The sequence below is a fragment of the Notolepis coatsorum genome (assembly GCF_963971535.1).
Source record: "Notolepis coatsorum genome assembly, contig: SCAFFOLD_492, whole genome shotgun sequence".
NCBI classification, from domain to species: Eukaryota; Metazoa; Chordata; class Actinopteri; order Aulopiformes; family Paralepididae; genus Notolepis; species Notolepis coatsorum.
This window is the reverse complement of record NW_028171445.1, coordinates 146,896-157,381: the sequence shown is the minus strand read 5'-3', so window position 1 is coordinate 157,381 and position 10,486 is coordinate 146,896. Positions and strand designations below refer to the sequence as shown.

Here is a 10,486-nt window from a genome sequence, read left to right as displayed (position 1 = left end):
AGGAAAAATCACTAAAACCTAACAATAGGGAAAAAAGCTCCACAGGCAGTGTGGAGGAGAGAAACCTTAGAAGGGCCATTCAAGGGGGATCTCCCTTCTTAGATGTTGGTGATAGTAGTTTGCAGACGGACAGTTGGTAAGCATGCACTCATGTGTGTAGTGAAACACAGATGAGTGCATGCAATAGCAACTGAACATTTTGAAAGATTAAAGATAGAGCTATAGCGATAGCAACTGAACATTTTGAAAGATTAAAGATAGAGCTGATAGCGGATCTATTTGAGGCACAGGGCGGCGCAAAAGAGGGTCACGTCCTCCCCGTCTTAGTCACGGGACATTCAACACTCCGGTCATTGCTCAGGACAGCCGGAGACAGGGAGATAGGGGGCGGCGCAGAGAGGGTCGCGAACTCCCCGACTCATCGCGGGACATCCGGCACTCCGGTCACCACTACGAGACCTCCGGAGACAGGGGGGCACGCAGAGGGGTCGCAACCTCCCGGCCTTCATCACGGGACGTCCGACACTCCGGTCAGCACTCCAGGACAGCAAGTCATAGGGCGACAGGGGAACGGGACAGGCGTTAGACAGCTCATGAGATTGTAGTGGACGGACATTTCATTTCATTTCAAACCTTTATTTATACCCGTGAAAGCACTGAGGTTTCCCTCATTTACAGTGATGACGAGTTAACAAAGGACACAAATATCATAACAGTTAATAATTACAATGAATTACAATTACTACAATGATGGATTAAAACATTACATGATTCAGTACATCAGTCAAGTGCAATGCCTTTAAACTCCATGAATGACGGGAATGTTCAAGTCAAGTCAAGTCAAGAGTTTTAATTGTCACGGCATACAGGTATACAATGAAATGCGGGTGTCTTGCCCGCAACGATGTGCAATACAGTGGTACATATAATAGAATCAAAAGAAGGAAACAACATTGTGCAGTAACAGGTAGCAGGTAACATGGAGTGACATCTCGGTATCTGTACATAGTTATTTACAGAGCATATGGGACATGCTAGTTAGCTTTGGTAGTGCAATACACTGTTCCTGTTATTCTAATTTAAGTGTCCTTTCCTTTGGCCATAAGTGTGCGTGTGTGCGACATGAGTGTGTGCCCGCTCATGTTAAAGTGTTAAGTGGCTGCTCGTGTGTGAGCGTGCACAGTGTGCGTGTCGTGTGTGTGTTCATGTGTGCTTGTGTGTGGACAGTTCAATGTTCTGAGCACTCAATGTTCATTGTTCATGCTCTGATGGCCTGGGGGAAGAAGCTGAGCCTAAGCCGCTCTGTCCTAGTAGCTGGGGTTCGCAGGCGTCTGCCTGACCTCAGCAGCTGAAACAGGCTGTTATTGGGGTGGTGAGGGTCTTTCATTATCCTGCAGGCTCTGGATTTGCACCTCTTGTTGTATAGAACCTGCAGGGGGGTAGTGCAATACCCGTGGTACGCTCGGCTGAGCGCACCACTCTCTGTAGGGCCTTCTTGTCCTGTGCCGTGCTGTTTCCATACCAGGCAGTGATGTTTCCGGTCAGGATGCTCTCTACAGCTCCTGAGTAGAAGGACTGGAGTATCTTTCCCGATACTCTGAACTTCCTTAACTGTCTCAGGTGGTAGAGACGCTGTTTCGCCTTCTTTACTACTGTGTCTATGTGTGTTGACCATGTCAGGTCCTCTGAGATGTGGACCCCCAGGTACCGACATAGCAATAGATACAAGTGGTAAGCATATATGTGAATGGAGTAGATATATGAAGTAAGCGTATTATGTGAATAGAATAGAAGTACTTAACCCAGCAATGAAACCGCGTTGACTGTTAATCTGTTAACAGTCTGTTAATACTGTTAATCAGTTGACGGGACCACGGACAGACGACGGTGAATAACTGATCCAAGGCCTCGGAGGTGCATGTAGAGCAGTCACTACAATCTTGGCCAAGACCCCGAGGCATCCATCACCTTAGTCAGCGCCAGGAGACGGGCACTCAGAGAGATAGGGGGAGGGGGGGGGGGGAGGGGGGGGGGGAAAGGGGGGGGGGAGAGTTAGAGAGTTCCCATGTTTGTGGTGCTGCAAAAGAGCAGACATGTAGTACCCTGTAGTGCCATGTAGTACCATGTCGTACCCCGTAGTGCCATGTAGTACCCTGTAGTACCCCGTAGTGCCATGTAGTACGCTGTAGTACCCCGTAGTACCCTGTAGTGCCATGTAGTACCCTGTAGTGCCCTGTAGTACCATGTAGTACCCTGTAGTGCCATGTAGTGCCATGTAGTACCACGTAGAGCCATGTAGTACCCTGTAGTGCCATGTAGTACCATGGAGTACTCTGTGGTACCATGTAGTACCCTGTACCCTAACTAAACTAGACAGATTAATCTAAAGGTCAGTCCCCGACGAGGTGAGATCAGGGTAGGTTGAAGGAGAGAGAGAAAAGATGAGTCTTAAGCAGGGATTTAAAAGCTTCGACAGAGCAGGCGCCCCTGATGACGGCAGGTAATTTGTTCCACAGGTAGGGAGCGCGGTAGACAAAGGCTCTGTGGCCGGCGGATTTCTTTTTAACCCTAGGGGTCGATAGAAGCCCCGCATTTTGTGAGCGCAGAGCACGAGCGGGTGAGTATCGGGAGATGAGATCGGATAGATAGAGCGGTGCAAGCCCATTTAAAATTTTGTAGGTGAGGAGTAGCACTTTAAAGTCAGAACGGGCTTGGATAGGAAGCCAGTGTAGGGCGGACAAAACTGGTGTGATGTGATCAAATTTTCTAGTTCTAGTTAGTATCCGTGCAGCCGCATTTTGCACGAGTTGAAGATTTTTGATGCTTGAATTAGGTAGGCCTGAAAAAAGTGCATTACAGTAGTCCAGACGTGATGAGACAAAAGCATGAATCAGGGTTTCAGCATCAGCCAGAGTTAAAATGGGGCGTATTTTTGCGATATTACGAAGATGGAAGAATGCAATTTTGGTGACATTTTTTATATGTGCATTAAATGAGAGGGAGGAATCAAAAATGACTCAGAGGTTTTTTATGGTGGAGCTCTGGGATACATGACAGGTATCAAAGTTGAGGGAGATGTCCTGAAACAGGCCTCTGTGGTTTAGGGGGCCAACAATTAACTCAGTTTTATCTGCATTAAGGAGTAGAAAGTTTTGCGACATCCGTTTTTTTTTTTTTTTTTTTTATATATCTTTCTTCCCCTCCTTTTTCCCGATTTTTCTCCCATCCCACCCTTCCTGGTTGTTGCGTACTTTCCCCTACTGTTGATCCGGGAGACCGGAGACTGTCACATGCTTTCCTCCGACGCATGTGCAGCCTGGGGCAGGCCAACCTGGCCGCGCAGGTTCTCACCGGGGAGAGTGTAGCGTGTGGGAGGCCACACTATCTCTCCTCAGTTCCAACCCTCGCTGAGCAGGCGCCCCGACCGAACTGTAGGGGTCGCTGTCCACAACGCCCAGGACCCACCCTTCAGCTTTCCCACCCCCTGATACAGCCAATTGTATCAGTGTGAGAGGACAGCCAAGCTGATAGCAACGCCGGGAGCTGGATTCGAACAGACATCCATTTTTTGACGGCAAGCAAGCAGGCCTCAAGGTTTTGTAGTTGGGAGGAATCATTTGGCTTAATAGGTATATATAATTGGGTGTCATCAGCGTAAAAATGAAAGTTTATGCCAAATTTGCGTATGATATCGCCAAGGGGTAGCATGTAAATCGAAAATAGCAAAGGGCCCAGGACAGAGCCTTGTGGGACACCACATTGCACTGGGAGGGTCTCAGATGTTAAATCATTATAGACCACGCAGTGTGTTCTATCAGTTAAATAGGATTTAAACCAAGCTAGTGCGAGACCCCGAATGCCAACATGATTCTCAAGCCGACCTAGAAGAATCGAGTGATCGATAGTGTCAAAGTCTATTGGATCATGTGCAGCAGCACCCTCACAGCCGTAGATACAAACAACCACTTAATGCTAAGTCTCTCATGATGTCTCATCCACATTCATTCATCTTCTCCCCTCTCTCTCTCCCATGAGCTCAATGTAACGCAGTGGTCTATCCTCCCACAAACAGCTCATCGAACTGTAATTAATACAACACAATTAAGCGTTCAGCACCCACGGTTGACATTTCACGGAGGACAAGTTCAAACTAATTTGTTCAAAATGCATTCATGGAAGACAATTTTGGGATATGCGCGAGCGAGATTATGTGCAAAATTAATGTTAGCATTGCTTTATTTGTTGTTGGTGAAATGCCCCTTCAATATTTAGGCTGCATTGATTTGGGCTAATTTGATGTAGGATTCAGGAAAGCATCTATATTAATGACCAAGAACATAGCTGTTGACTATATATCATGCATGACCTAAACTATATAAGAAGATTAAATGCATTTATTAAGGAATGCCAATACTCTGGCATGCATGGGTTGGGATTGGGAAGCAATAGTTTACAAATAAAGATACAGTACATGTCAAGTTAGTAGCTTACACTTACTGGGAAATGTTAATCAAAACTGCATTCATCCCATTCACCTTATTTTTTTCCTTTTTACTTTGAAATCTCAAACTAATTATGATTTGTGACACATTCTTCTCATTTCCCCAAAACAAACAGGGCCATCATATTATACTTTATCTTTTCTTTTAAAGGTCCCATATTGTAAAAAATTGCCTTTTCCAGTGTTTTGCATTGTTTTCAAGCAATCTTCAGCCTATTCCTTTTTTCGGTCATTGAGTTTGGATTTGGTGTGTGAGCTTACTTTGAATATGTACGTTTGTGATTATTTATTATTATTATTATTTTTTTTCTTTTCTTTTGAAAGTCCACACAAGTGTGTTTTTGATTGATCTGTAAACAAAGACTGAAAATAAACTATTCATCATCAAAACTATATTCATCATCATCATGTGGGGGCGACAGTGGGTCGGGACTGGAGAGCAGTCGTCTGGCAATCCGGAGGTTCCCGGTTCGATTCCCGCTCCTCCCGGGCAGCATGGCGATGTGTCCTTGAGTTGAGCAAGACATTTAACCCCTAATTGCTCCCGATGAGCAGGTTGGCACCTTGCATGGTTGCCTCCGCCGTCAGTGTGTGAATGAATGGGTAAATGTGAGGAACAAATTGTAAAGCGCTTTGGATAAAAGCGCTATATAAAAAAGCAGCCATTTACCATTTAAAAAGCAGCTATGTGGGTTAACTTGTACCAACAACACTGACAAAATGTGAAATCTGTACCACGTCCCGTTTCTGCAGTTCAGCTGAGACAGAAACGCCCCCTACTGAAACAAGCCATTCTGAATAGGGAGGTATAGTCTGACGTCACTGGTTGTTCCACCCGTATATAGGGATTTATCATTGGGAAAATGGATTATCGGCTATTGTAACAATTCTGCTGCATGGAAATTGAAAAGCTTTCCATTTTTGCACAAAATGAGTTCCCTTCTATCACTAACATTATTGTTTAAAAAGATTTGGTTGAAATAAAATTTCGCAATATTCTTTTATGATTAATTGGGAATATTTTCATGTTGAGCTATAGATTGTGGATGAATAAGCACAGAAAGGTACACCATGCCAATGTTAATGCTTTATTTGTTTTAAACGAGGCGACGGCCAGGTATCATAAAAACAAGCAATAAGCATATACTCAAACATTGAAACATATATGCCTAAAAATATACAATACAAAAAAACTGCTAGAGGTAAATGCATAAGAAAACATGATGACAACATTTTACATAATTAAAGGTGCTATATAGATAACATTGTATTTAGCGCTAACCACTGGCCAGTATGGCTACTACCATAGTGTATTTATACTTGAATCATTGTACATAATAATACTGTAACACTGCACATGCATCAGATTAGCACTATTACTCAGTAGTACTCATTTATATATATTCCAGTTTAATCACTTGTACATTGTATAATATTGCTCTCTGCAGTTAGATGCCAACTTCTTTTCGTTGTACTGTACTTGTGCTGTATGATGGCAATACATTTAAATCTAATCTAATATAGTTTTGCTGTTTTTCTTTTGCCCCCCATTGACTTCAATTAATCAAGTATAGATACTGTGTTTGGATTCTCTGTGTCACACAAACTAATACGATTTTTTTTTTTTTTTTTTTTTACGTTTAATAAGTAAAGGGTTTTATTTGAAATAGATGAGAGGAAAGTACGTAAGAACTGCTCAAAACAGATAAAGACGAGATGTGCATGATAAACGGCCAAAATCTGTATCATATGTGTAGAAAAAAAGTATTACATTATAATAAATCTGAGATCATAAAAAAAAAAAAAAAATGAAGTTACTTATTATTCTCTAACAATTTGCCAACACTACATTTGCATCAATGATTTGGCTGGTGTCCTGCTGCAGTTAACTAGTTAACTAGTGAAGTTAACCGGTCCATTAAAAGTGTTGCCAGTCATCTGATGAGCAACGACCTTTGCACCACTCTGAGCAGAGATTGAGGGAGGAGCAGGAGGACGAGGAGCAGAAGAGGAGCCGGCGTCTCCTCCTGCCACGGCTGTCTGTCCATCTGGAGGGGAAGGGACAGAAACGGGGCATCAGACATGGAGAAATAGAGCCTGGTACATGAAATGACTCTTGAGGAAAAAAAGAACAGCCCTGTCTGACCTGCAGAGTCTATAGGCTAAATATCACCTGTAAGAAGTAGGGATGCACCAAACAGCCGATTCCCATTCTGAGAACTAAACTTGAATTTCATATACGAAGACGAGCGCCACTCGCTTTGACAACAAATGACCGCATTCAGGATAACAAATGCCCTTTTTTTTTTTTTGTGTCAAAAATGTAGAGAATCAAGTGACTTTCCTTTTTATTTCTCTGACTTGTTAAAGGTGCTATAGATAACAATGAGCCACTAGATGTCCCACTACTGGAGCTCCAGCATGTCTCAACTATAGAAGCATGTTTATCTGCAGATCAGGTGCATTCCACGTGGGGAAAGAGGAAGTAGGGAGGGGAATAGGGGATACATGCACGCATGTAAACAACATTCATTTTGGACCCGCCAAATTATTTTTAATGATAAATACATAAATCAATAATTTATTTGGAGAAAAAGCAATACTTTTATTCTGCACCTTTCTAAAAGCTCTGTGGGAGTATTATTTAGAAAAGAAAAATGATTAATCTACATACAAATTAATGTTATCTGTAGCACCTTTAAATGTTTCTCTTGGTATACTGTATCAGGTTTTACTATTGAGGAAATTCTCCTGATACCTACTATACCTTTTAGCCTAGTATTGGCCCTATATCCGACACCGATATCGGTGCATCCCTCATAAGAAGATAATTGTACTGCTATAATACTAAATCTATAGAGAACATTTGTACCTCTAGGTCACACACCTTTGTATGCATTTAATTTATCTGCAGCACTGTGGTGGCCCATCTTCTTCAGAATCGCAATAGTGATAGTCACAGCCCCTTTTTCGAGGTATCTGTCCACCATTGCATCCACTGTGTCGCGCCGTTTCGCTCCCTCCATTAGGCCCCTGGGAATGGGTTCAAAACCCTCCAATATGTCCTCCAGAGTGAGGTACCATTGGAACGTCTTCACGTCGTCACCAACCATACCCTCCAGTATACGCAGGAGCCTCTGTTCGGTCATCGTAGATCACTGACCACGGATGGGAAACCAATCTGTAATGTCAAGCCACATGTTATGGGGGAATACAGATACATGACAGCGTATAGGTCTTGCTGTGGAAATGCGCAACATGTCATCTAACTAGTGCGAAGTGAATAAATCACGTTCAAAATATAAATAACTTCTCCACCACTGTTTGTGATTCTGCCTAAATCAATTTTTTTTTAAAGCAGCTGAGTGCGTGCTTCACTAGTCGCATTTGATAACTTTCGTCTCTCTCTCTCTCTCTCTCTCTCTCTCTCTCTCTCTGTACGTTCAATGATTTGAATTTAATTGAGAGTGTTTTGTGTGTGTGTGTGTGTGTGTGTGTGTGTGTGTGTGTGTGTGTGTGTGTGTGTGTGTGCGCGCGCGTGTGTGTGTGTGTGTGTGTAAATGTACTATAGGCTATCTTTTTACATGGATTAGGGCAGGCTAATAATTACTAATGAGCTTTAACAATCCTGATTTCTTCAAAAGGAAGATATTGATTTACATAATCTTTTTTCAAGTCAAGAAAATACGATGAAGCTTATCTCATTCTTGGCGAGATTTCTCTCAATAAAAAAATAAAAACACACAGTTCGAGTGTCTATTGAACTGTTTTGTTATATATGTTATTATTCGAACAAAGGGATTACACATTTCATAATTGTTTCCCCTCAGTTTTTGGTTATTGTTACAGAATGTTATTGTTAAGTGGGACTCGCACAATTTGATATTGATGTTATTTCAATCAATTTAAACTTGGTCCATTTCATGACTATTTTGTTGGGGCGAGGGGGGGGGGGGGGGGGCCCAAAACATGTTGGTCCTCCAAAGGGGGGCCTGACAGAACAGGTTTGAGGACCACTGTTAGAGAGACCAATGATCTAAACCCCCTGACTGATTTTTTTTTTTTTTTATCCACCTTTTCTCCCATTTTCTATATTTTCTCCCATCCCAATTTCGTATCGTCCAATTCAACCCTCCCCTGTCGCGGACGCTGTTTCTTGCCTCCCACAAGCCGGCTGCAATGTGGACTAAGTCATACATAGCACAAGTCCCCTCCGGTACTTGAGATAACAGCAGTCGCATCTTTTCACCTGCGCAGCTCGATCTCTCAGTGGCGAGGAGTAACGCGTGGGAGGCTCACGCTGCCCCCGACACTTCCTGATTCTACTGCGCAGGCGCACCAACCGACCTGTAGGAGTCGCTGTCCACAACGCCCGATCCCCACCCATCAGTTTCCCACCCCCTAATACGGCCAATGTGTATTAGTATGAATGACCAGCTAAACTGAAAGCAATGTGGAGCGCTGGGCTCGAACAGGCAAGCCCAGCGTCTCCGTCATTCGTGGCGAGCGCCTTGCCCACTAAGCCATGTAGCCGCCCACCCTGAGCACAACATTTATAGGAAACAGGCACTGGAGGAAATCAGAATGTTGCATCAACAGCCTGGTGTAAGATGGTTATTACGCAGATATATGGTTGAATACAAAATATAGGCTGGCCAAGGAAATGGGTAGATCAGTGTACTGTTAGTGTTAGTACCTATAGGCTAGACAGGTCAGGCAACACAGAACTCATAAATTATTATAAATATTATTATGAGTCATAATAACATTTAAAATGCGCATAAGGCTAGATCTAAGCTTGTTTTAGAACAAAACACACTATGAAAATCCTTGAAAAATACAATATGGCTACACAACAATAAAAAACAGTCTCCAATCAAGGGCTCTCCAACGCGCTCTCTTACGCGCGCTGCGTAAAGTGCCTATTATAGTGCAGCCATTACCACAATAAAGCACTACTAATATTAGAGCAGTTTGAGGGGGAAATATACTTACTTGTTAAAAGTACACGACGCTACTACCACAATCTCCAGAGGATGACGCAGACGCACAACTGCAGCGAGTAGATGTTAGTTTCGATTTAAAGTTTCCGGGAAACTTCTCGACTTAAATGCATGAGAGACTCTGTGCGCAATCTGCGCGTGCGGAGGTTGGGAGTAGGTCAGGTGCGTAAAAGTGCCGATGGCGTACTGTTCTCTCCGCCTTCAGGGGACTAATAGTCGTGAGTTCTCGTGACTGAATTCCACACGTTTGATTCTGAGGAGAAGAAAAGACTGGAAACAAGTGGTTTGCGGATCAATGGTCCAAAAGTGATAGTCGTCCGTTGTATTGGCAAACAGCAGCACAGCAAGGCAATGTTCCACAGCAGTCCAGTCCACTGCAGGATATCCGAATCTCTCTCAGTGACACAAACAGCTCGGCTCTGTAGTGTGTGTTCTAATCTAATGTCGAGACAGTTCGGTATATAAACATTTTCTCGACCCCGCCCCGTACCTATAGTACGGGAGTCGACTGACTGGTCCACATAGCATAATTACAATACATTTCTTTGACAACAAAGGCTGACTTTCGTCCTAGACATTTACATGGTAATTCACTGATTCTGGCTCTTGTGTGGAGGGTGATCTTGCCCAGCCAGTATATGAGTATAAGTTTAGTTTCGTGTGTGTGTGTGTGTGTGTGTGTGTGTGTGTGTGTGTGTGTGTGTGTGTGTGTGCGTGTGTGTGTGTGTGTGCGTGTGCGTGTGTGTGTGTGCCAAATTCATTTGCATTGGCTCTGACGAGGGGAAGCTAACCAGTTCTGCCTGTTCAGAGGTTTGTTCTTGCTTATAGAATGTGCCATAATAACTGGTGTTATTTGTCTAATAGCCTTCTAAAATATACCACACTAGTCTATTGGATCATGTATCCAGCAGCACCCTCACAGCCGTAGATACAAACAACCACTTAATGCCAAGGCTCTCATGATGTCTCATCCACATTCATT

At 43.4% G+C, this 10,486-nt stretch overlaps 1 long non-coding RNA gene across 1 annotated transcript; it reads right to left on the bottom strand.

The window, feature by feature from the left end:
- Nucleotides 1-5,614: 5,614 nt before the first annotated feature.
- Nucleotides 5,615-9,664, bottom strand: LOC311248258. Its single transcript, XR_014620931.1, has 3 exons — nt 9,497-9,664; nt 7,389-7,682; nt 5,615-6,549 (listed from the first exon to the last, which is right to left on the bottom strand). It is a non-coding gene; the product is annotated as an uncharacterized lncRNA (long non-coding RNA).
- Nucleotides 9,665-10,486: the final 822 nt, after the last annotated feature.